Source organism: Borostomias antarcticus (assembly GCF_949987555.1).
Source record: "Borostomias antarcticus genome assembly, chromosome: 4".
In the NCBI taxonomy this organism is placed as follows: Eukaryota; Metazoa; Chordata; class Actinopteri; order Stomiiformes; family Stomiidae; genus Borostomias; species Borostomias antarcticus.
Window position 1 is genome coordinate 12,904,470 of NC_140237.1, and position 26,316 is coordinate 12,930,785.

Below are 26,316 nucleotides of genomic sequence, written 5' to 3' on the forward strand. Positions count from 1 at the left end.
GGGGCGCAGAGCCACGCCGCGTTAACGTGATTGGGTGGAGGTCACAGGGAGGAAGGCTGGAGATTAATTTTTTTAAGTCATTATTTATCCCTCCTCACATTTATTTATTTGTATTTATTTATTTATTTCATTGAGGTTTAAATGTACAAACATTAAGGCAAAAAGCATCAAATCCCTTAGAACATAAATAAGGCGGAGAGGCTAGAGATGACCTTGGCTAGTAAGTTGAGGCGAAGGCTATTTACTCACCTGCTCAACAGAGAGCAGATTCACTCTTCCGCTCTCAGTCGCAGTCAGCAGTCCCAACACTCACAGCAGATATTCAGACTGAATCAGTATCCATGAAGATAGCAGAGAGACATTAATGAAACGCTGCATATTTACTCATAATCCTGAAAAAAATTGCTGTAACTGGGTTTTTTATCCACAGATTGGGGCTCTTCAAAGCAGAAGGGACTGTTGATATGACACAGCAGGATAAGGCCTGCTGCCACGCTACATATAAGGGCGGAAATGGTGTGAATAATATACCACAAATACTTCCACTGGAAAACGAGCCAAGCTGCATGTGTGGGGATTTTCCAGCATATTGCCTCTAAAGCCCGATAAAATCCAGCAGTATGCTTTAAGGGTGAAGGCCCTTTAATAACCAGATAAAGAGTTCAGTGTTTCCGCTAGAATTATTTTCAGGGGGGGTGATAAGCCCCCCAAAACTACTAGTGGGGTACAATATGGGTCCCAAGTGGGTTTGTCTGCAGTTTCCAAAGTGGCCCCACCTGGGTCCGCATGGGCTTGAAGTGGGGTCTGACTGAGCGATTTATATTAGACCCATATCGGGCACACCTGTGGTCGCCCACATGGCCTTGAAGTGTGGTCTGACTGGGCCTTAAGTGGGGCCCAACTGGGCGATTGATATGAGACACATGTAGGCCGCACCTGTGGTCACCCACATGGGTTTGAAGTGGGTTTGTCCGCGGTTTCCACAGTGGCCCCACTTGGGTTTGCCCACATGGGCTCCAAGTGGGATCTGACTGGGCCTTATGTGGGACCCAACTGAGTGATTGATATGAGACCCATGTAGGTCCCACTTCTAGTAGTGGGTAACATCTGGGCCCATTACTCTTTGTACAGAAATGTTTGCCTTCATTTCACCAACTGCTTGACTCACAGTTTCACATGACAGCATCTTACATGAACCCAGCATCGGGCCCGATACGGATATCGGTACATCCCTAGTAAATAACCACAATCACTTTTTTTCACATGCACAAGCACTCAGAACCTCTCTTCGGAAGCACTTTTCAAGTTCACCTAGGCCTGACCTTCTCTACTTGATACCAACCACCACCATCTGAAATCCTCTTACAGACCTTTGAGGCGGTGGTAGAGCCATGGGGGCTCACAGGCTGCATCCCTTGTGGTGGAATATTCCACTGAGGTTAAGGGGAACAGTATTGCAGTGAGTTTTGCGTTGCTTCGGAGTATAGGCTGAGAGAGAGGCAAAGGAGTAGGTGGAGAAACTGCATTTTATCTCCACTTAAACCAAAATATCTGCTTCACCTTTGAAGCCCATTTGCCATAGCAACCTAAGTGCCTTTGATCAAACGGATAAACGCAGACCGGAAAACATGAAATTAGCATCTTGGTTCCAGGGAGAACCTTATTCAAAAGATCTTTATTGCCCTTCTTTAATGTCCACCCATGTTTTAAACCAAATCAAACTGTAGGATATTCTGCTGCTGCCAAAAGGAGGAGAAACCGACAGGCTTTCAAGAAGGCTTCCAAATTAGCAGCTGTTTCTGCACCTCAGAAGGGATGCAGATGCATCTCTGGACTGCCAAGTGTACAAAAACATAGTATGTCTTCAGACATAGAGATACCTCTGCATGAAGGTATGAACAAAACTGGTCACGTTCACTTCCACATTCTTTGTGCTAGAAACCAGATCTGCTGTTTTTTTATGATTTCAATAATTATTTAGGCCTATATTTTCAAATCTCTGGGTAGAGTCATAGAGTGGTTATCTATCGTTGCCTGGCTTTTCAGCACATGATGATGAGATCTGACAAGGTAGTGACAAGGTTTGAGGGACCAAATGGAGCTGAAGACTGTGAAACTGAAGACATTAAAGCATCCTGCACAGTGAGGGGCGTGTTTTAATGTGTGTGTGTGTGTGTGTGTGTGTGTGTGTGTGTGTGTGTGTGTGTGTGTGTGTTGCTAGAAACTGACATCTGAAATGTGCGTGCGTGACATCTGAAAATGTGAGCGAATGCAGATGTGTTGAAGTACATTGGGTGAGCACAGGCTATTAACAAGCAAGGTTTTCTCGGCAACAGCACAGTCAACTGAAGCGCCTGCAGTTCATAAGGTATAATGCTTCAGAAGGCGCGATCCACTCTACATAAAAGACGAGCAAAAGCAGGCAGCAGCTTGGTCCGGTTCCATCTCTCTGTGCTCAGCATGAGTTCCATGGCATATGGTAGGTAGCTCTCGACCCCAAAGTGCTTCATCAGTCTGGGGAGCCCCGAGTGGCACAAAGGTGATGGGCTATTGAGGGGCTGTGAGGAAGTGTTGAAACAAGTGCTGATGATGGAGGAGATGCAGCAGTAACCGCAGCCTGTTGGGATGCCCTCCAGCTTGATCCTTCCAAGCCCAAAGAATACAGACCTCCTGAGGTCTCCAGGGCCAAGGTTGCGCTTCTTCAAATGGGGGAATATGTCATTTGCAAGCCTAATCATGTGTGAATGTCGCTGGAGGGGCATCCTGGAGGGGTACGGAGGAGCTGTTTTGTTCTGGGAGATGAAAGCACCAGACACACCCAGTTTCCTAACATCAGAGTGAGTATCTCCAGGCACTGGCTCAGAAAAGGCAGCCATTAAAATGATTAGGTGAGACATCATTTCTGCACAAACTGATAAGTAGTGGGTGGATCTTGTGATGGAGGAGGAGAAAATGGCGGCCTAGGGACATTTCATTATACTGACTCAATGTGTTGAGAGCCCCACTGTTATCAACTGGATAGAAAATAAGTGTCGTTATTGCGACTCATGAAGAGCCTCTCCACTGCTCTTCCCATGACACGGGTTATATTTGCAGAAATGCTTCTTAGCTTTGGAGGAATATCAAGGCAGTATTGAACAAAATTAGCCTTGGCAATTCTACTATAATTAGCCCATACGAGGTTCAACTAGGGTAGCCATTATCAATTGTCTTCCTCAAAATTTAGAATGCTTAGATGTCCACATTTATTGCAAAAGAGAGCACTGATTATACGGCAGCAAATAACAACTATTGTGATAATAAGACAATTAGTCTCTTGATTATTACTGATTATTAGGAGTGGGGGGTAAAACGATGCCTCTATGAATTGCAATTCTATCTATTATGATGATGAATCGATGCAGATTTAAAAAATGATTCTGCCCATCAGTGTTGTTTACTTTCAAATGTAAGTATAACACACATTACTAGTTAGGTTCATTGAGTGTAATCCATTACTTCACCATGTTAGTATCTGTGTAGAGTTACGTTACTTATTACTAGTTACTTATTTGAGTTACTTTAACCAAAAGAAGCACGACTAGGCATTATAAATTGGAAGTGTATAATACAACACAATACTTCTAGAGTGTAGTCTATTAATGATATGACAAGGCACTAAAACTATCTTTCAGTGCTATTTAAATTAACAGAAGAACAATATTGGAAATATGTGATTTGTGTCAAGAATGAAAATAAAAGTAGGCTTATAGGCTAGCCAGATGTTCTAGGGCAGATTCTTGTTCCTAAGCCAATTAGCTTGCTGTTGCTGATAGGCAAGACTTGTGTTTTGACGCATCTCCATATTGCACATTCCTCAAAAATGTTTTACAAGAATCACAAAGGCATTCTTATTCAACGGAAATAAACTGTAACAATTTCGTTTTATTATGTCTATGGGCCATTTAGCTGTTTACCCATCTAATCAATGTAAACCTACTCACTTGAAAAAAAAAAAAATGAAAAAAAAGTAGTATTGTCATACAGTGGATTTTGCACAGCACATGGTGATGAGACACACACACACACACACACACACACACACACACACACACACACACACAGTGACAGAATTGTCCACCGAAGAATTTCTTTTCTCTGCTCTTCACCCATCCGTTGTCATTCCCATAAGGGCAGCCGGGAGCAGACAATAGGCAGCGTGCAGGGGACGCGCCCGGGGGCCAACCAAGTGCTCCTGTCCGTCTTCCCCAGGGATACACAGCATTAGCGCCCTGTTCTTCTGCATGTTTTTCATATTGGGTTCTTTATGGGGGAATCCCTTGCGAACACGGGGAGAACATGCAAACTCCGCACAGAAAGGCCCGGAGACCTTCTTGGTAAGGCACCAAGACTCCCCTTGATGTCAAGGTCTGGTGAGGCAGAGGACAGGACAGCAGGGACAGCTTCAAGTCCCCTACGAAGCATCAGTGGTCCGGCCAACAAGAGCAGCCTGGTCTGGGGAGTGCGCGTAGTCGCTGTGAGAGTCTGTCTGTCATTCCAGCTGTCACACAAACGCCTGGCATCGAGCATGGAGTCTGGCCCCAAAAGCAACACACACACACATTTTTCTAAAAGCCTTTGTCTATTCAGTGTCCACCATAATGGAGTACAATGAATAATGGGAACAGTACAATTCCCTATCTGTCTGCCTTGGTGCCGGGGTCTTTTTTGTTGTAAAGCCTGATGGGGCTTGGTATTTTAGGGAGGAGGGGGGTAGTGGGGGATGTCTGGGGGTTAAGTTGGCCCTGGTTGGGGAGCATTACTGCTGTCTGGGTCGTTTCTGTGAACTGGGCCGTGGTCAGTGATGGCCTGGGGGGGGAAGGCCTGGGGGTTACAATATAACCTTAAGGCTTAGAGAACCACAGTGAGCCTGAAAGAAAGACGCCCCCCTGCAGAGCAAACAACCAGCTCTCACTGTTAAAGGGATGAAGTAAAAGACATTTGGGTTAGTCCTCCCTGAGAGATGAAAACATGTATTTTCTGTGGAAGTCAACTTGCCTGGCCTCCAGTCCTGATATTTAGTTAGTTAATTAGTTAGTTTGTTAGTAGGTAGGTAGAAGGGACGGGAATTGGCAGGGACCTCCCGATTCAATACTTAACTGATACTTGTGCCTATTCCATAAATATTGCAATTTGTGCCAATTGCAATTCTTTAAGTATTGCGATTCGATATTACAATTTTACTTAATTTATTTAATCATACCTTCAAATACAACAGTCATGTTCACTTACAGCTTTCCAAGTTTTATTTCAGCTTAACATGAAAAAGTTCTTAACTTGAATATTATTTCTATCCTTCCAAGTTTTGTTTCAGGCCTAATTCTTAACATGGACTTACAGGGCAGCCAGCAAATGGAGAAAATAAAAAAATAAAAATGTGTCCTATTATTGTTGAATATATAGCCCCTTAAACTGCATACAAACTGCACTAATGTGTTTCTTTAAACTGACAGTCACTTAACCTAGCTAGCTACTACATTAACTTGGTGAAACGTTCCGATGTAGCCAGAAATAAATAAATAGAAATTAGAATTTAAAATATTTATTAATATTATATTTTTTACAAAATCTATTTTGACTCCATATTTTCCTCTCAGAAGTAAGGCTGTAAAATTATATATGGTAGAGTAGGCTATCTTGCAGCAACTCTTGGCTTCTAAAAACACTGTTGTCTTTCTATGGTGACAAACTAGCCCTAAGGCAAAAACACTATTGTGCAAATGAAGTTGCAGGATGGGGAATTGCCATGCACTCAAAGACAGGACATCGGAGTCACTCCAGTTCGAATGCCTAATCCCTTAATTTATGGCTTAGTTAAACAGAGCCCTCTGAAGAAATCATGAACACTGAAATTTAATTATCCTCGTCTTTTTTATACTGGACATTTATTTATGAGCTACTGTGCCACCCACTAGAAGAAACTGAGTCCTGTTCTGTGAGGAACATCAATTGAACTATAAATAGACCCGCCACACCCTCATTGTGATCCAACGGATGAATGGACCAGGAAACTCTTAATGGAAACCCTCCACCACAAATAAATCTTTCCTTTGCTAAATTCAACGCCTTTTAAAGGTATTCATTCCTAGAGAGCTGGCAGAAACTTTGCTCAACTATCCCAATGTTGGCATTGCCCATTTGAAATCAGCTACACCGGCAGCATATTGATTACAAGGGCACCTAAACCTTTGCCGGCTTTCAGGTTTTATTGATCTTCAAGCAGTCTCCGATCCATTACAGCGCTTTATATTCATGGCTCCTGTGTTCCTTTGAAAAAAGAAACAGCATACCTTTCCTTGTTTGTTGTAGCACAACTAGCCTATGCTATGCTGAACTTCGAACTGTGGTTGGCGAAGAAAGCGTGGTTAGAAGATCCTCATCTGCCGACTCGCTGACAGTAGCATTAGCTAGCCAGTTAGCCAGTCGTCCAAGGCATTGCAGCAAACCAAATGACCAGAGTGGCTTGTGCACCAGGGGACTGCAAGGATCCAGGAAGTGTCCAGCTAAGAGCCAAAATGGGGCAGCCCTTCCCGCATTAGCCCATTATTAGGCTCCACAGGAGACCCTGGCTTAGTGCTCCACTCTGTATTACAGACAAACCCCCCTCGGTGAGCCTCCTCAATTGGCTAAAGCATTGGGGCAGTTAAACAGATGCAAATAGGCAGGCTGATAGACAGTGAGGCTACTTCACTAGGCCATTGGCACATTTCATAGTGTCCATAGGTGCCCAAACTGAGTCCAAACTAGACTCTGCAGAACTAAAGTTAGGACTTTCAGAGCTCAAGTCTAGAACAGACCACCATGACTTATTACTCTCACATCTTACTTTTTTCATTCATGGAAGCTCATTAAAACAACACTGCAGAACTAAAGAAAAAGGTAATTGTTACCAATAACAGTGAGGGACAATTTTCTCTTTTACTTTAGCATTTCACTTTCTTCTCTACTCTGGATGGGCCATCAGACAAACTCCCCATCAAATATTCCCCCAGCACCTTCCAGTGTAATTAGTCTTTAATTAATCCAAGTTGTTGCTGGGCCTTGGCAGAGTCCCTAATGCTTCAGCTGAAGTCAATAAAGGAGAGGGAAAGTTGTGCCTCTTAACAAGGCGATGCTGAGCTATTCACCATTATGTGTGGAGGCATACTGCTAAGTGTTAATTATGATTTAATTGTCTTGGTTTCATTGCTTTGGTTTTAAATGCTTTCTCCAAGATGCAGTGTTGCTGACACATGTATTTCCGTGTAGACAGACACTAGACAGCTATTCTATTGAGTATCCCACCGGGGTTAGATCTTGCATTTCCATATTACTCACTAGGGCCTACAACCTATGAAAAAAATTATGTATTGTATTGAATCCTTTATTGCCCCAAGGGGGAATTTGTTGAGCACACGTCAAGCATACAAAAACATTCAAATGTACGCCCATCACAAACACCGCAATGTCACCAACCACCATCATCGTCATCACCATCCTCACCAACATCATTGCATCAACAGGCATCAACAGCAGTTCAATAATTTAATGCTTCTTGGCACAAAGGAAGTGCTGGCTGGTTTTGTCCTTGTTTTGGGCATTCTAAACCTGCATCCAGAGGGGAGTAGGGGGAACTCTGAGAAGAGCGGATGGGAAGGATCGTCCAGTATTCGTCTGGCAAGGTTGATGGTATACTGATCAGAGTTGAGAGATACTCTGAACATCTGAGCCAGTGATTTTCCTCCCCCGGTCTTAGTAACCTTGTCCAGCATGTTTCTGTTCTGGATGGACAGACTTCCACCCCAGCACTGGATGGCGAAGGTCACCACACTCTGAATGAAGGTCAGGTAGAACAGTCTCAGTTGTTGTTATGTCTGCCTTGAAGCTGCGTAGCTTCCTTAAAAAATAAAGTCTCTGTTGTGCTTTTGTGTATCCTCCTGTCATTTCTGACCCTTGGTACAGACAAAATATTGTTGTCAAAATGCTCCTTCATCCTCAACCTGAATGCAACCATTACCACAGAGAAATTCACTCTGGCTTTAAATAATTCCAGTGTTCCCCTAGGATTTTTTTTCAGGGTGGGTGGCAGGGTTTCCAGTTCATGTGTCTGGGAACATTTCAGTGTCCCGGACAAATGGAAGAAATTCCGGTCATTATATTTGGGGTCCAAGCAACGAAGATGCATAGGCCACCATTGTGTTTGTACCTTTTCTTATTATTCCTCTTCTTCCGCCATGGGAGTCTATGGCAGCCCGTAGAACCGTATGGTAAAAAGTTGTTCATTTTGGCACACTTGTTCATGACAGTCCCATGACTCTTGTCATCAAGTCTAATGTCATCATCTCAAACACTCCAGTGCCATCAACGTGTCAAAGTTGGAGTTGTGTTTATGCACGCATTTTTTGACCTGTAAGTCTGATTTTCAAAAACGAGGTACAAATGGATTCCTTGGCTCACGCCGAGTTCAACGCACGCCATGACGTCCTTTTCCGCCATATTGGATTTTATGTCATTTTGGATTATGTGAAAAACACAAAATCTATCTCGTCCTAGGGATTCTCACCAATCTACACGAAACTCGGTTGGCACAATCGATAGAGTAATGTCTACAAAAAAGTCTTACAGGGATTTTTGATCTTTGAATGTGTTCTCTCGTTACAGTCAATCAAAATTGGCAGCGAAGTTATAAATAAGGCCTAAGCATTTGTTATCAGCTGTGCTAAAGCATTAAATAAAATTTTGATGAGCCAGCCCTTAAACTTTTGGAACAGGTCAAATTGCCCAATTCACAAGACTGTGAATACAGTGTTTCTCCTACCATTGCCTTTAAGTAGGCCTACTTTATCTTTTGATGCCTATTTGAACGGACTGCATCGATCAATGCACAGATTCCACATTAAGCAAGTCTGTTAGTTTGTTTGGGATAACGACAGTGTGAGTTTTCTATTTTTTTCTCCAGTTTTACCCTTTTCATCAATAAAACATTTTTATAACCACGTCTCATTGATTGGGAAGGCATTTAGAGCTCAGGGTTATTGCTATAGCGTCTCGTGGCTAGCTAACCTAGCTAACGTTCAGCTAACCTAGCCCTTTGTTGGCTGTTCAGCTAACCTAATATATAAAACCAGCACCTCTCTGAATATTCCCGGTGTGCGTTTTCTTTTCTTTGCTAAGTGTTTAGCTAACCTAAACTAGTGGCTGTTGCCATTAGCTAGCTGGCTAGCTTATTCTAGCCACCTACTCTCTCGCCTATTCTTGCAGCGTTCCGTGCATAACAGATTTGCGGAGGCAATTTGGCATTGTGTGCCTCCACAGCTTGCCTGCAAATGCGCGATCACAGTAAGGTAAGATTAAGATCAACGTTACACTCTGTCCTGTCCTTCTTTATAATCAGAATTAGAATTAGTTTATTGCTAAACTCCATGTTAAACTCCATTGACTTATGCTAAAACTGTTAGCAATCTAAAAGTCCGCTATTTTTGGGGCATTTTCAGGAGGGGCGGGGGGTCCCGTTGGGGGGACGGGCCGCCCCTCCAAGGCAATGGTAGGGGAAACACTGGTGCTATATAAATAAAATGACATTGACATGTCACGGATATATGGTGTCGACAGTGTTGTCATAGATAAGGCATAAGGCATTTGTTAGTATCGGCGCATTTCTCTACACTGAAAATGCGTGTGAATGCTGAACAGCTGAAAAGAAATTGCACTTGTTGAAAATGTATAAATGGGAAAAATGTGAATTTGAATGCAACGCCATTTAGTCTTCAACACAGCCCTGCTAATGTTAGCCTACAAAGTAAGTTAACAGAAGACACTAAACTGTGGTTACATTTATGTAGCTAGCTACAGCAACCGGAAATATTTTCATTTCATCATCTCTCATTGTCAGAAAATGTCTGCTAGCCGCGAAGCAAATTGTCGCCATGTTAAACTCCATTGACTTATGCTAAAAACGTTAGCGACCGGGGGGTCTTGGAGGGAGGGGGGTCTTTCAGGAGGGGTGGACCACCCCTACAAGGCAATGGTAGGAGAAACACTGGACTCACAGCCTCGTGAATTGGGCAACTTGACTTATTCCAAAAGTTTAAGGGCTGGCTGATCAATATTTTATTTAAGCTTTAGCCCAGCTGATAACCAATGCTAAGGCCTAATTTAGAAATGGGCCAAATACATTGCTTTTCAAACCATTGAAACTGTTTAATTTTAAGCCTGTCCCATAGATATTGAGGTGCTATGTCTGTACAATACACAATGACAATGTAACTTGTAGTTAGGATTTACTGAAGAAAAACGGCACTGTTACAGAGCATGTTAACATGCTAGGCCTATTCATGGGAAAACACAAAGGGGATATGTTCAAGGCCTGCCACTTTACTGGCACATCCAAAGAGATAAAGGTAATTTAAAGAGGATTTCCTGGTCAACTCCAGCAGGGGATGGGCAGCAGTAGAGTGACCATCTGTCTGTTTGGCCCTGAACATCCCACCTGATTGGCTGTTTTACCTAGCAGCATGGATTAGCCTATCAAGGCCTCCCAACAAACCGTAGAGCTGAACAAAGGCGAACACAATCATCATGATGGCACTCACTAGGCTTTATAAACTCTGCTGTTGGGCAGGAGGCAAAAATAATACTTTTCACTATGAGAGTTATCATTCCTGGGACACTTTTCAGATGGCATATTTCAAAGCTCATAATTTAAGTAGTTTACTTTTAGAAACTCTGGAAAAGGAAGTTGAACTCCCATGACAAACAATATAGGGAGAAAAACAGAAGATGGCTTAAAAAACAGGATTCTGTAGCAGGAAGCTTTGTCTGTAACGTCTCATAGGAAAACAGATGCAGAAGCCACAATAGAATACAAATAGGCATAATTGGTCTGATACTTAGGCCTATACCTACTAAATCATTTTGATGATAAAATTAATGTTTTTAAAAGACAAGTTCAAGTATAAAAATGCTACATTAGCTTGTTCTTTTCAAATGAACATTCTAACAAATTTCCTTTCAAATTTCTTGTTCATGCAGATGAACCCAACATCCTAATTGATTAGTGATAAGTCTGCAAAATTGCAAGATTTATCAATTTGCATAAGATAATTTTCAACAACAGGTCTACTGAACATTCCAGTGAAATAATTCAGTGCCTGGGAAGTTTTCAACAACGTGGGTTCTTCAATGTATTAAATGTTACCACTCTTTGCAATTTAGCAATCATGGTAGCCTATAGCTTGGGCATTGGAGCTGTTTTTGTTCTCATCTAGCTTACAAGTCCACCAAACTAAATAGTAAAATAGCCTACATTGTGTTCACCAAAACTGCAACTAGAGGTCGACCAATTAATCAGTTTGGCAATTAATCAACACAACAATTTTTAAAACTATGGTTAGCGGCTGAACCGGCCTCTGATAGTGGCCGATGGCTGCGCAGTCTCCACCCCTTGTAAATAGACCCTATTGAAACGATGTAGGCCTGATCCACCAAATCACACTTAAGGATGTTCCGTTTAAGGTTGGGCGATATGTACTCAAATATGACATCATGATGTTGTGCACATCCAAACATCGCGATGGACGATTGTCCTATTGTGGTTTTAAAAATAAAAGCCTAATGCTATAAAATAGCCTACTGATTTTCTTTATTTTATAGGCCTATTACTTATGCATTTACACTGTATTCTTTGTCTTCTGATTAAGGCAAGCCTTTTAATTACAAAACGATAACTGGGAATTTCATAATAATATTCTCTATCTTTAGGTAGGCCTATAGACCTCTAGGTTACAGGTCCCGTTGGCAAGTCTAGTTTCTGAATGGCTCTTTCTAGGTTGTGAGTCAATCTAAACCTGCCAATCAGAAATAGGCCTAAAGCTTGAAGTAGGGCCCTATCATTTCAGCAGACGGAATCGCTGAATTAGTTCACCTAATAAAAATAGGATCAACTGTAAAATGCAGAACATTGCGGAATATTCCATAATTTGCCTATAATTGATAAATTAAACATACACAGACACTGATGTCCACTAGCCGTGATTTTTTTGCCATGTTCTACTCTGTTCACTTATGCTAACAACGTTAGCCGCTAGCGATCAGAACGGCTTTACTGATCTAGCGGTCAGTAAATTGGACCAAATTTCAAGAGGTGGACAGCACTGGATTTCTCTCAGCCTACAGAATCTAGCATGTTTATGAAGCACACCAACATAGTGCTCTGGTCAGCTGCACTCTCCAGTGAAGTGCTCAAAACACAGCAGGGTACCTGGAGGGGTAGTTCTCTGTAAAGTAACCAAAGCGTAAAATAAATGAAAAGTACCTTTGAGAAACTGCACGTTTTTGCGATGGAAGTTGATGTAGTTAGTAGTTAATTGTCTTATCTATCCACAATGGTAAGTGTTGTCATTAAGCTTTGTGTTGATATCGACTAAGAATTATTTAAACATTTTCTCCCAAGCAGAAGGGCGGGTGCGAACCAAACCAGTAGACGGTGTAGTTTTACGCTTTGCTCCCTATTCCTAGTAGGCTATGTTGAAAAACTGCATGGCAATAAACACATTCTGATTCTCGCTCGATTGGCTTGTTGAGAGGGGTCAGGGAAGAATTTTTTACAGCTCACTTATCTGGCCCCCGGGTGATACTGTTTTTTTGCTTCCCTCTGGAATATGTAGGGGTGGGACGTCTGCCCACCTCCCTTGTTCTCTGTAAAGCGCATTGTGTTGCCTCTGGGTATGAAATGCGCTATACAAATAAAGCTTTGATTGATTGATTGATAAAGAGGCACAGGACCGAGTAGCATTTATATCTGACAACACTGATTGCGCATTTGCAGGTAAGCCGTGGAGGCATACAACACCAATAGGCTACACAACAGTGCTGTTGTAAGGCAAAGGTCTAACATTAAAGGCTATAGTAAGCACTCTCTTATTTGAGGCTAGACGGTGTTACCGGTAACACCGGTGTTGTCATGGAGTTATTAGTCAGTGGGGGAAAAAAAACGCATGGTAACATCCCTACTAGACTCAGAGGAGGGGAGAGGGGCTCTGTTCTGCTTTCTCCTCCCTCTGCTGAAGGTCTTCAGTCTCTTTTTCCTGCACAACAGATAGCTTCGGTAATAGCCTAGGTCTTAAATGAATGATTGGCCTGTCCTATAAATCACAAGACAGGTGAGTGGCCCACCAGCACATCTTGACAGTGGAGCAAAAAAGCTAAAAAAGTAGCTGCTCGACTTTAAAAATCTCAGCCGCCTTAAGGGTCTCCAACTGATGATTTGACTCATCGGCTTTCAGGGGGCAGCCCTAACATACCTTTAAAATTATTATTTCAGTATCAGCATGTCTTAAGAGTGACTGATTGTGCCATCCCCGGCCTGTAAAAAAACACATCATAAAATGACATTTAAAGGTATAATATGTAATATGTGGATTTTTTATTTTTTTTTTCAAAAATGATACATCCATAGGGCTTTGCGAAGGCTGCAGAGTAAAAGTATTTCTTTTACATAATTTTTTTTATTTTGTCTGAAATTATTACATTATGAAATGTAATAATTTTGACGGCCCGACAATGACACTCTACAACTATGTTGATATCATACCAGCCAACAGTATTACAGCGTTGGTACTGCGCGCTGGGTTGCCAGGTAGCCTACTATTCTAGTTTCACCACTGTGAGATTAGCAGCCAGCTAATGTTATACTTCCATGAATTAGCAGCATTATAGATGTTGGTTAGCATCAAGTGTGTGTGCGACTATAAAATGGCAGCTTTTCCATCCACTTCCGCTCACTCTTTTCAGCTAAACGTTTGGTAAAATGGCAGAGTTTCGTCGTCCTGCTTCTCCCCCTGAGCCCCGGCGAACCGTACGATACGAATCTCAAAAGCTCAGTAACCGAAGAAGGAGCAAAAAGTCGGAAAATATCGGGCCAGCCTCTGCTCGTTGAACGGAGTTTATGGAGTTTCATGGGATAAAGTCGCATGGTGACAAGGCTACTTTTCTACTAGACCGGTAAGCTAGCTAACAAGCTATCGTTATCTTTTTTGGAATCTGCATAGCCAGACCTAACATTGTCTCCACACTACAGCATCTAACGTAACTTATTACATGGCACTCTGAAATACTTGATTGTGATTACTGATTAGTGTAACGTTTTGTTCCTCTCGGAGTGAAGATCTTATCACAGTATGACTGAAACGGTGCATTCTCTGGCATTTTGGCAACCAATACGTTGTGTTGTTGCAGTTCTTATCTTTAGACACTAGATGGGGAAAATAATCCACATATTACATATTACACCTTTAAAACCAAATGCAGGAAAAATAAAATACAAGAATAAAAGTTACAGTTTAGTGTACAAATGATAAGTCTGCTCATACAAGCAATTGTACTGTAGCTCGGGCTTTATGAGAGAACAAGAGACTACTCGACCTAATAAATCTGTCAATTAAAGGCAAAACGTTCGAATCAGGTTCGAATAGTCAACGAGTCGACTAGCTGGGGTAAGAAATACAAGGAGCATTGTTGAACCAACTAGCCACCACGAACGCACAATATAGACACACAAAGGTGGACAGACTGCTAAGATTCTAAAGACTGCAAAGGAGGAGCAACAGAGCCAAAGAAACTGCCACAATCAGAACACTACACAATAAGCCAACATTAAATCTATATAAACTATCTGCCTTTAGCCTCATTCCTCTTAACTTGTGGGCATCTTCTGGTTAAGTTGGAATGACTCTTTTTATTACATTTTGAACATCAATCACAATAATATAGTTCTATTTCAAGTTGGGACAAAATGTGCTCAAAGGGCACTCATCGTAGAGGGGACTTTTGAAATGGCTTTGGAAGGACACACTGCAACTAAATCAAAGATAGAGTCATAAAGTGCACAGTGCCAAGAAGAGACCATTCTGTAGCTTTAAGGCATATAACTAGCTCCAAGCAGAAGCTCACTAGCCCTTCCTAGGCTGAGGAAACTGGCTGAACTCTATGCTTTGCATGATTTTTGAGAGTCAGGATTTCTGTTAGATGCCGTTTAGTTTAGCTAACCAACTTATAACGGTGTGTGGATAGATTACACAGACAGGAAAAAGTGGCAAGTGTTGACTTAGTCTGGTCCAGGACGCTTTGTTGTTGATTTAACGGGACTAAGGCTTTAAAGCAATTATTATTTATGGTAACGTAAAGCAGGGTGTGAGCTTGCAAGCTATTCACCTGGCTAACCTTTGATGTTAAGACAACTCGGTTGATGAGACTACAGTAGCCACGTAGAACTAGGCTACTCTAGTTTGCTTCACTGTACAATGGGCAGCGGAAGGCAGAAAGGGAAAGAAAGGCTTTTGTGACAAGCTAACTACGTGTCAGTGATATTTTGAACAAGCCCTTGCAAATAATTATTTATCTTAAAAAACGTTGCAAACGGGTGGCAAATTTAGCCACAGCCGGCAATCAGAACTACAGCACCCAGGAAATACAAGGACACATTACTAGTTACTAGTTAGCTAGCTAAATAGACAGCTAAGCATGCATTCTAGCACAGCACAGAAAGTGTCTGCGGTCAGCTTTGAAGTTACGAATCATGTCTGTATCGAAACGTGTCATGTTGGCTTATCATAGCTGGCCATCTAGTTGTTGTGAATATTTCCTTACGCATCTAGTTAGATAGCTACGCATAGCTTATGTTGCTAGTACGCCTGGATACATTCACGTTAGCTAGCTAACGTTAGCTAGCTAACATAGCTCTGCTCTTGCTTATTATGGATTGTAAAGACATGTTAAGCTAGCCTTGAATGGGCGAAAAGACAGGAGAAAGCGTGAAGACGTCTGACTTACCTGCGACAGAGCTCGTTATGTCCCGATCAGATATCTACTGTGCTGAATATCCAGAGACTTTCCTCGAACAGATAACGTTAGGCTAATGAAGTATCATTATCTGCTCCCTGAATTTCTCTCTTCACAAGACTTGCTAGCCTCGTCTGCTCTCTCGTGCAACATTAGTGAACACAATCAAGCGTCTGCGTCCCTGGTCTGACGCCGCGAGACAGCACGGGAGGGGGGTTGTTTTCGGGAACCAATAAAAAGATTCCAGTGAGAATAGCACTGTCCAATGAAATCATAGCATTTCTCTCTTGTTTTTTTCCATGACTGACGCTGGAGGTCGCCCTTGTGGATAATAATCAAATACATTGCTCCCGTTTTTGTGTTCACCCCTGTAATAATTCAACAATAACTCATGTCCACTAATTTGTTGGCTAAACAATCTTACTGTCTTTTAAACCATGTATTACACATGAAAATACATATTAATAATTTACAATATCACAAAGGACAATTTATCACGAAAGTTAATACTAAGGTCCAAATGTCTTGTTTATGTAGAATAAGTGCATGGCACCCTAGACTACAAGAAAATACCATATATATCCACACCAGATGATACAGTTGAACACACCCATAATCCTTTAATGAATCCAATCAATAAATACATGCATCTTTGTTTACTGCACATCAGGAGAAAGATGCTAGTGTGTGTGTGTGTGTGTGTGTGTGTGTGTGTGTGTGTGTGTGTGTGTGTGTGTGTGTGTGTGTGTGTGTGTGTGTGTGTGTGTGTGTTCTCGCGCGTGTGAGAGAGAGTGTTTTCGGCTGCAGGCTATACTTTGGCTAATGAACAAGGTTCTCATCAGAGCATGACTCTCTGCATTTTGAAAACAACAACATAGTCTACTGCAGTAGCTTGCATAACTCACATAAAGGGCTGATGCTTTGTTTACATTCCCTGCCTCAAAGATACAGCAACAATCACATGACATGTTTATTAATCAGTGGAGCAAAATGTCCACAATAAAATTAAATATCTGATTTCTTCATCACAGCAGCTAACTTTCAACATGGTGTGAGTAGACTATTTCCTCTGTGTGTGAGTGTGTGTGTGTGTGTGTGTGTGTGTGTGTGTGTGTGTGTGTGTGTGTGTGTGTGTGTGTGTGTGGTGTGTGTAACCTACCAGTATGTGAAGTACTGTATGAAGTATGGTGGGGGTTCTGATATCCCTCAGATCACATGATACCCTGCATACCCTGCATCTGACAGCTCCTCCCTCTCTCAGCTCCATGTATTATTCACTTTGTTCATGCAATCATCCGTCATTTCAGCCCTCCTGTTGAAAGGGTTCGTGACCCACAATGAGGAGCTTCACTCTGCATCCAGTCTTGCATGCTGGGTAATGAGCTCAGCCTGTGTGTATAGATGGTCATGCTATTTGGTTATGTCGTCGAGTTCAGCTTTCTGATTCACTTTTCTCTGTTGAGTGCGGAGTGGAAACAGACTTTGGGTTCAAGTTCAAAGTTTTATTTGTCACATGCCACATCATACCACCACAATGAGCAGTGAAATATTTTTGGCTAGCCCCTTAAATTGTACTTGTAAGTCGCTTTGGATAAGCGCTACTAAATGAGGGGACGCACCAGAGTGGGGGACTCTTGCCATGTCCCTGTCTCAGTGGAGGGGGTTTCCTGCTCAGCCCTAGTGGACACGGCGTCAAAAGTGACTTTGGTCAGGCCTGATGTGGTGGCCAGTTGGAGCCCCCACTGTGCAGCTATGCATGGGTGAGCTGGCACCACTGAAAGGCAAGGGCATGATGACGTGTCGGTGGGGGGGGGGGGTCGGGGTGTCATCCAGTGTGGGTAGCTACTGTGCAGGAGCCGTGTACAGTATTCTAGGTTTGGACTTTTTAAGAGTGGTGGGCTGCCCCCTAGAGAGGGGCACAGCGGGTTTCCAAGGGGGGTCAGCTGTCATGTTGACTCCGGATGACTTCCATGCAAAGCTTCTGGTCAGACTCTTCACCAAGGATACTCTGGGACGCTACAAAGGGTTTAATCAGAAACAATGCTACCCTCTATGCGTCCACTCTTAAGAAAAATAAAACAACCAGGCTTCATATGCTGGAGTCTGAGTTTGCAGATTTGGATGATTCATTACGTTATTATGATGATCGTGTGGCACTACAACGTGAGTCAGTTAAAAAAGAAATAAATGCCATTCTCAAACAACATGCAGAATTTTAAATCCACAAAACGCGACAAAATTATTACTTTAATGGAGCCAGGCCGAGCCATTTACTTGCTATGAGGCTTAGAGCCAAGCGGCCACCATTAAATCGAGCGATGGCTGTATTCTTTCTGATCCATGGCAGGTTAACACAACATTCCGTAGCAATTATAGGCCTCTGTCCCTCCTTAATGCTGATATAATTTTTTTGGGCTAAAACTCTTGCGCTCCGACTCCAACCTTTCATGATCAGACTTTGCATTGTGACCAGACTGGCTTTGTCAGATCTAGACTGGCATCGGATAATGTCAGGAGGTTGTTGCATATAATGAATGGTGCTCCTGGCTTTCCCTCTGCTGCAGCGGTGGTCTTGCTCGATGCTATGAAGGCGTCTGACCGCCTGGAGTGGCAGAACCTCTGGTCAGTGTTGGATGCTATGGGCCTAGGGTCCACTTTCATTCACATGGTTACATAGGCGATTTTACCCTCTGAGAGTAGGGGGGGCAACATTTTGACGTGAGAAAAAAAAAAAAAACTTCTGCCGTCTCGTCCCATCTATTTACAAAGAATACCAGTTGTGAACAGTATGCTAATGAGAAATCCGTATGACAATTCAATATGTACAACGCATCAAACTTCATCTAGACACCACGAGCATGTCAATATGACTTTATGACCGAGCACTAGGCCATACCCAACATCACAACATCAAACTGCAACTGCCTGCTGGTGCTAGCTTCCTCGCCGATGGTGATGTTGCTAGTGCTAGTGCTAGTGTTAGTGTTAGTGTTAGTGCTAGTGTTAGTGCTAGTGCTAGTGCTGGTGCTAGTGCTGGTGCTAGTGTTAGTGCTAGTGCTAGTGCTAGCTCCGATAGCCTCTGGAGCACTTCTGCATTCGATTGCACCTGCTGCGCTGTCATTTCGAGTGGAAGCTTCTTCATTAGCATTGCCAGATTTTATTTTATTTTATGAAGAAGTGGTAAATTGTTTTTATAGCTCTTTTTGCCATTATGAGCAGGTTGGCTAGATGTAGCTTGTTGAGCACTGAGCAGTACAGTCAGATCTCATTTTTTTCGACGGACGAGTTGTGCCATTAGTGGATTATGAATATATATTTTCAAAGGTAGCCTAGTTTAAGTAATAAATACACTTTTAAAATTAATGATGATCTAACACAAACTGGTACAAACCACAATTATGTATTTAATAATTGTGTTAATTAGTAAAAAAAAAAAAAGAATCTGAGCAGAGTTGGGCTGTCCAATCAGGGGGGGCACTTGCCCCCCCTGCCCCCCCTATAAAATCGCCAATGCATGGTTAGGATGTTGTATGCAAACCCGACTGCAACGGTGTTGACTGGCAGGATTTGCTCCTCGCTGTTTCATGTCGCCAGGGGCTCCAGGCAGGGCTGCCCACTAAGTCCTCTGCTCTCTATATCATCTCTGGAACCTCTGGCCCATACGATACGTCAGGATAATGCTGTCACACCTACTGTATCACCAGATCTACAACTCAACTTCATGTATCTTTGTATGCGGACAACGTCCTTGTCTATGCTGACGATGCGCAGCAGTCAATCCCTGTCATATTGTCTGTTTTTGAGAAATTTTGTAACATATCCGGTTATAAGATAAATTGGGCAAAGTCTCCTCTTTTACCCCTGAATGAACCCATGAGGTGTTTGACATTTCCTTCTTTGATTCCAGTCGTCAACCATTTTAAATATTTGGGTATTGAGATTTTTCCATCACCACTGACCATTGCTGACACAACATTCAAGCTGTCAAATGAGACTGATGAGCTGTAGTAGACCAACACAGATTTGGCTGCATAACAATATAATAGGAGAGATAGAGGGGGGGCAGTGGTTCAATACAGTAACAAGCGCTACTACTACTGCCCCCCAGTGATCAGTCAATTAGTCAGTCGAGTGAAAAAATGGCACATACCTGTATATTCTAAGAGTTGTAGCTGTGTCACATTGAGATTGCACTGCTGTGCATCCATGTTAAAACATTAGATTAGACGTCTTTATTGTCCACAAGGGAAATTCATTTTGTTTAAGTCAGACAAATAAAACCCATCACAGTCCATCGCATCACATCATAATAAAAATCACAATAAAAAAGGGAAGAGGTGGGGTCTCTAAAAATAATTTTGTGCAGAAGTGTTTGTGCATTGTGTGCATGTTTGTGTCCACATAGGGGGTGTTAGTCCACCGGGGCTGGTCCATCCACTCATGGGGGGGAGCGGTGGAGGGATTATGTTTGTTCAGGAGTCTCATCCCAGAAGGGATGAAGCCTGCTCTGCCCGTTAGTTTGAAATACAGAATACCAGAGGGCAGGATCTGTACGCAGGTGCTGAGGTTGTGAGGTTGTGATGATCTTACTTGCTTTCTTCACTGCCCTCTGGTCGCAGAGCTGCTGGAGGGTTGAGCACTGCACCCCGTAGAGCTCCGCCCCCAGGGTGATCACCTCCTCAGAGCTCCGCCCCCAGGGTGATCACCTCCTCAGAGCTCCGCCCCCACAGTGATCACCCTCCACAGTTTTGCCTTATTGGTCTCCGAGAGCCCCTCATACCAAACATCAAAAGAGGGTTCCACAATTAGGCCCCTCATACCAAACATCACAAGAGGGTTCATCAATTAGGCCTACTATCTAACATGGATTGGTTATTAAAGGATAACAGGCAAAATGCATTCTCTCAATGTAGAGGGACCCAAGAGCAGACCCAGCAGGCAGGTTTAGTGGAAAAGCCCACGTATGGGCTTAATAGGAGGCAGGTGATGGTCGGGTTAGTATTAGGTTGGTGTTGAGACAAGCGGGTGTCAAGCCGTTAAATGAGGTAGTCCAGGCAGGTTATGACTCAGGCAGTGGTCAGACTAGGATGAAGGAACCAGGCCAGGTCCAGCCTGGCTTATGTGCGTTGCTAACCAGGCCAGGTCCAGCCTGGCTTATGTGCGTGGCTGGCTTGTTTCTGTTTAGGACTGGTAGGACGGAGATGCATAGGCATCTCATCTTGCATAGACTGATCGCTGTAATCAATTTGGAGTGAAATATGCACCCTAGGCTCGTAGCACTATTAGGCATGTGAGTGCGATATTGCTATAACATTCATTTTTGGAAAAGGGGGAGAGGTGCGCCATTTTAATGTGCTGCTCCACCTATCTGATATTAACCTCTGTGCAAAAAAACACTGAGCTGTTGAAGAGAGAGAGACACAGAGAGAGAGGGGGAGAGAGAGAGAGAAAAGAAAGGGATCAATTCGGATGGAGACATTCAGTACTATCTTTTCTCTGGACCTCTAAATCAATCTGACATCTAACTTCCAACCTTTCAACTTTTTCTCCACCACAGAATTTCAGCTACATTGATTTCCCTTATGTGCTTACATTTAAGTATTTCTACAGTCACATTTTGCATTACGAAGTAGAGCATAATATGTCACTGCAGCATGGGAACCTGCCAAGTGGCTTGTTTGTCTGACAGGAGGAAAATGTGGGTCCTGCAGCCTCGTGTAGATCAAATGGTATTAGGCCAAGAAAGAACGCATTCTAAATGCAAAACTAGTAGGCAAAATTAACTTTGTTGTACCCCGAGAGCCCTCATGTTAAGAAGATTAGAGAATGGAATGGAAAAAAATAAAGTTCCTTTAACGGTCAGAAAGAACCAGAGGTCAGGGGTTAAGGTTAGGGTTAGCCTGTCGATGCGTCTATTGGGAATAGGGAGGGGAAGTGTGGGACGTCAATCTGGCGACGACTGCTCAGCAGGAACCCCTCTTGTAGGCAGCTGATTGACTGCAGGTGCGTTGAATACTGATGAGCCATAGGTGCGCCGCTGCGCTCTCAGCGCGCGTGCCGGGGTGGGAGGGCGCGCAGACGGGGAAACCACAACTCTAAACCTCATGCTAAAACATCATGCTAATTTCATGAGGGCATATACTGTACCATCCTTTATTTTCATTACTTGAAGGGCTTTATAGATGAGGCTTTGCAGTTAAAATGGAATCTGGCCATTGGCAATTGTCATTAGAGACACATGAATAGATACTGTACATTCAAACTATCTTGTGAAAAAATAGTAGGCTATGCCAAACTTCATTATGACCGAAATAAGCCTACATTTAAGTATGCATGTAGCATAAATGTATTGTATTGAGCTCATGAATAACGATTAAGCCTAAAATAAGCCCATACACATCTGTATTCATTGCTTCTCCAGCTCGGCCCCCATAAGCTCCTCAAGGTGACCTTGCAGCAGCCATTTAACCCTGATTTGATAGAGTAATTACTATGATTGTGGAAATTGTTCAATAGCAACCATGTGCTTCTGAATATGCTTGAAGATGACTAATGCCTTGTCCTTTAACTTGACATTCAACAGATGTAATCCTTAAATGGCCACAAGACACGAGGATTAAGAGTCAGTCATTGACGATATTGCTGTCACCAAAGGTGACTTTGGCTGCCTTACCCATGCCTCTCCTCAATGTCTCTAAGGGTGTGTTCAAGAACCCACACATATTTTGATCATTAGCTCATCACAGATAAACCTTTATAAACCCATTGCTGCCCAGAAAAATATATTTCCTAGTAAGTAAGTAAGTAAGTTTTATTTATATAGCGCCTTTCACAGCACGAATGCACAAAGCGCTTTACAATACAAATTTGCCTCCACATCTGCAAGTCTTCCCATGATCCCCAGAGCTAGCGGAAGGAGGCCTAGACCTGCTCCAGTGGGGTCAGGAGTGCCTGGCACTTCATTTCAGAGTTGCAGTGAGCACTCACCTCAACCCTCTGTTGTCTTTCATTTTATCTCCCCCTCTGAGGTCATAAAAGATTCATGGGCAATGCTTACAGTGTTTGTTGATGTACTTTAAGCAGAGCACCGTAGGAGACAGAGAGCAATAGCGCATTGCCTTTATAAATATTTACAACGCTACAACTCCCACTACCCTCAGAGAAATGGTCAGAATAAACACAGAGAGACAAGATGGCAGCCAGGTGAGGTGACACAAAAAACATCCATGAAGTAGCAAGATGCTTAACTAGAGAGAAATGTTGGTGCTAAAACTGACTTTATGGGGATGTTTGCTCTCACTTTGAACATGCTGATATTTCATGGCCACAGATTTGTAACACAACACATTTCACAGGTGAGGTGAGTTGGGCCCCACTTGTGTCGGTTGTGTGTGCTTCCTTTATGGTTAGGGTTTAGGATTGTGCTACAAGGGACCCCACAAATCAGTAAGGAAACTGCTGCTCGCTGCGACGGAGACCAAATTCATTTCCATTCATTACGCATTGACAGCACCTTTCCCATTCCTCGTATTACCATACTCATCTCTGTATTGAGCTTCTGTGTTTTCAGAACTGCTGAAGTAGTCCTTTGAGAATGAAAGCACAGCTTTTTTTAAGGCCACAATCCATCACTAATCTTGCATCGACAAACTGAGACTCAGCACCCAGCTCAGCGGACCGGGCTTTAGTCCGGCCCAGCAGGACTGGAACACGGCAGTGCGTTCTTCTGAGGGGCAGCGAGGTGATTGGTTGTTCTTCTGTGGGGCAGGGAGGGGAGTGGTTGTTCTTCTGAGGGGCAGGGAGGTGATTGGTTGTTCTTCTGAGGGGCAGGGAGGTGATTGGTTGTTCTTCTGAGGGGCAGGGCGCGGCTCCAACATTAGTCGCCGGGTGATGCCTTGGAGATCTGGGGGATTGCTCCGCGTGCGGCTTATCAAAAGACTCATCCTCAGACCCGTCATCCTGTACCCTTCCTCGGCCGGGACCTCCCAGCCGCCCGGCCTCCTGCCCGCCTGACAGAGAGGAGGGACTACTGAAGGACCGCTGGGGGGGGCTGGCCTCATATTCCCTTTCCACACTGCAGAGAAGAAAAAAACACATGCCTACTTCTCTTCCAAGAGATGAGGTGAAGACGAAAGGTGTGTGAGAGAGAGGGAGAGAGACAGAGAGAGAGAGAGAGATAAAGAGAGAGGGAGAGAGAGATAGAGAGAGATAAAGAGAGAGGGAGAGAGAGATAGAGAGATGGAGAGACAGAGAGAGAGGGAGAAGGAGAGAGAGAGAAAGAGAGAGAGAGTGTGAGAGATCGAGAGGGAGAGAGAGAGAGACAGAGAGAGGGAGAAAGAGAGAGAGAGAGGGAGAGACAGAGAGAGAGAGATAGAGAGAGAGATAGAGAGAGAGAGATAGAGATGGAGAGACAGAGAGAGAGGGAGAAGGAGAGAGAGGGAGAGACAGAGAGATAGAGGGAGGAGAGAGAGGGAGAGGAAGAGAGAGAGGGAGAGAGAGAGATAGAGGGAGAGAGAGAGAGAGAGAGAGAGAGCTACTGTGCTGTTGCCAGTCGGCCCGTCTGAGCTTTTCTCTTTCTTTTCTCTTTTTGTTAAATGACAGCAGCAGGGAAGTTTTAAATAGATTCAGAGTGCCACAGAATCATTGTGGAGGACCATAAAATAGCTCTCGGGTTGATCTTCTACTACAACGTTTTCAGTATTGTAACCAAGGAATTGAAGCGACCACCCAGGCATCATTGCAACAGAACAGGTCTATTTTTCAGTGAGTCAAACCATCTGTACAATGAATTCTTGGTGCTTTGATGTTCTGTACAATGAATTCTTGGTGCTTTGTGACTGTACTTGTAGCCTGTTTACAGTTTATTAATGAATTCTGACTTGGACTGTACAATGCCAGGCATACACCTTCACACACACTGTATATTCAGTACACTAAATGGACTACTTTTGTACATTGTTCTTTCCTAGCACGTTGTAAAACTGCATGGCAATAAACTGATTCTGTCTCTGATTCTGAACTGGGAATATTGAGCTATGTGTCTCAGAGACTGATGAGCAGGAAAAGGGGAGCATGCTTTAGGTTAGGCCCCTTTTAAAGCAGAACGGAAATTAAGTCTGGCTGTGAGAATATTACACAGGGGGGAAGCCATTCAAATCAAGAAAGACCCTTTAATACCACAGAATAGGAACACCGCGTACCCCAACGGCCCTCTTTGATCTCAGCATATCAATTAAGATATGAAGGGAATGTGTTGAAAGAATAGTCAAACTAAAGATAAAGTAAAGTATTCCTTTCTTTCAGGTGAGCCAGGATTAATGCCTGTAACCTGAGAACAATAGAGCATCTCAACCTCATTAGTCATCTTATAAAGGTGAGCCATGGCTCTGTGACCGTGCAGCGCATACTGAATCCTTAGGTACCTGGCTAGAAGCCTGCTCATAAAACTAAAAAATAAAAGTGGCATAGTTTCACTTTGTGCAAATTCATCACATTAGTCCGATATGACTGCTGTGGTGTACGGTCCTCCAGGTGTTCAGTACAGGATGAACCCAGCTGGTTGCCGGGGTCTCCTCTAGGTGTTCAGTACAGGATGAATCCAGCTGGTGGCCGGGGTCTCCTCCAGACATGGTCACATGTAGCCTGCGTGCCGCCAGCCTCACAACCCTGTGATTAACACCAAGACAGACCACTTTGTGATTGCACTGCCGCAGATTAGCGAGCGGTAAATATGTAATTACGCCTCCTCCGCCATGCCGCAATGTGATTGGTCACAGGGCCGAGGGCGGGGCAGGGCATGGGGGGACACTGAGCAAGCAGCCCCCCAAGCCTGAAGGGGTCTCAGGGAAACAGTCGTCCCAGACAAGGGACTCTGAATTGGGCTTGATCAGGAGCGACCGGAGCACTCACACATTTTTACGGTTTTGTTATTAAACATGGTGATGATAGGATTCCTCAATAGCCGTGTGCTTTGGCGAAGGCAAAATGTCATGAATGAACAGTCAAGATGCAGTGGGCAACATTTTCAGTGACCCAAAGTGCAAAGTAGTTTACTGTAGGCATAATACATACATATAGGCTATCAGGATGTCCCTGTTTGCAATTTACACGTATTCCATAAAAAGAGCATGAAACGTGTAGAATTTCAATATTGTTGTGAATAAATGAATTAGGGATGTTAATAGTTAATCGACTATCAGTTAATTGCCAATAATAATTTACTTGAGTAAGATTTGGTTACTCGATTAATTGCTTGTTAATGGAACAGAACTTCTTTGGGGGGGAACAAACGTTTTCAACGGGAGTTGTGTGAAATGTAATCATGATTTAAGGTCTGACTGCACATGAGGGCGCCACGCCATGTAGTGAAGGCTAATTGGGATGCCGGGAAATTTCAACGACAGAGCGGAAGACGACACAAAAATGAAGCGAGCAAAGCACAGTCCAGCGCGGGACGTTGTT

General features: G+C 43.4%; 1 protein-coding gene across 1 annotated transcript in view; it reads right to left on the bottom strand.

Annotated features, from left to right (window-relative positions):
• glceb (glucuronic acid epimerase b) overlaps positions 1-16,000 on the bottom strand; it is a 63,154-nt gene extending 47,154 nt beyond the window's left edge. The window contains exon 1 of the mRNA XM_084436939.1: positions 15,847-16,000. The gene's annotated coding sequence lies outside the window, so the exon portion shown is untranslated. The remainder of the gene's footprint in view (positions 1-15,846) is intronic.
• Between the last annotated feature and the right edge of the window lie 10,316 nt (positions 16,001-26,316).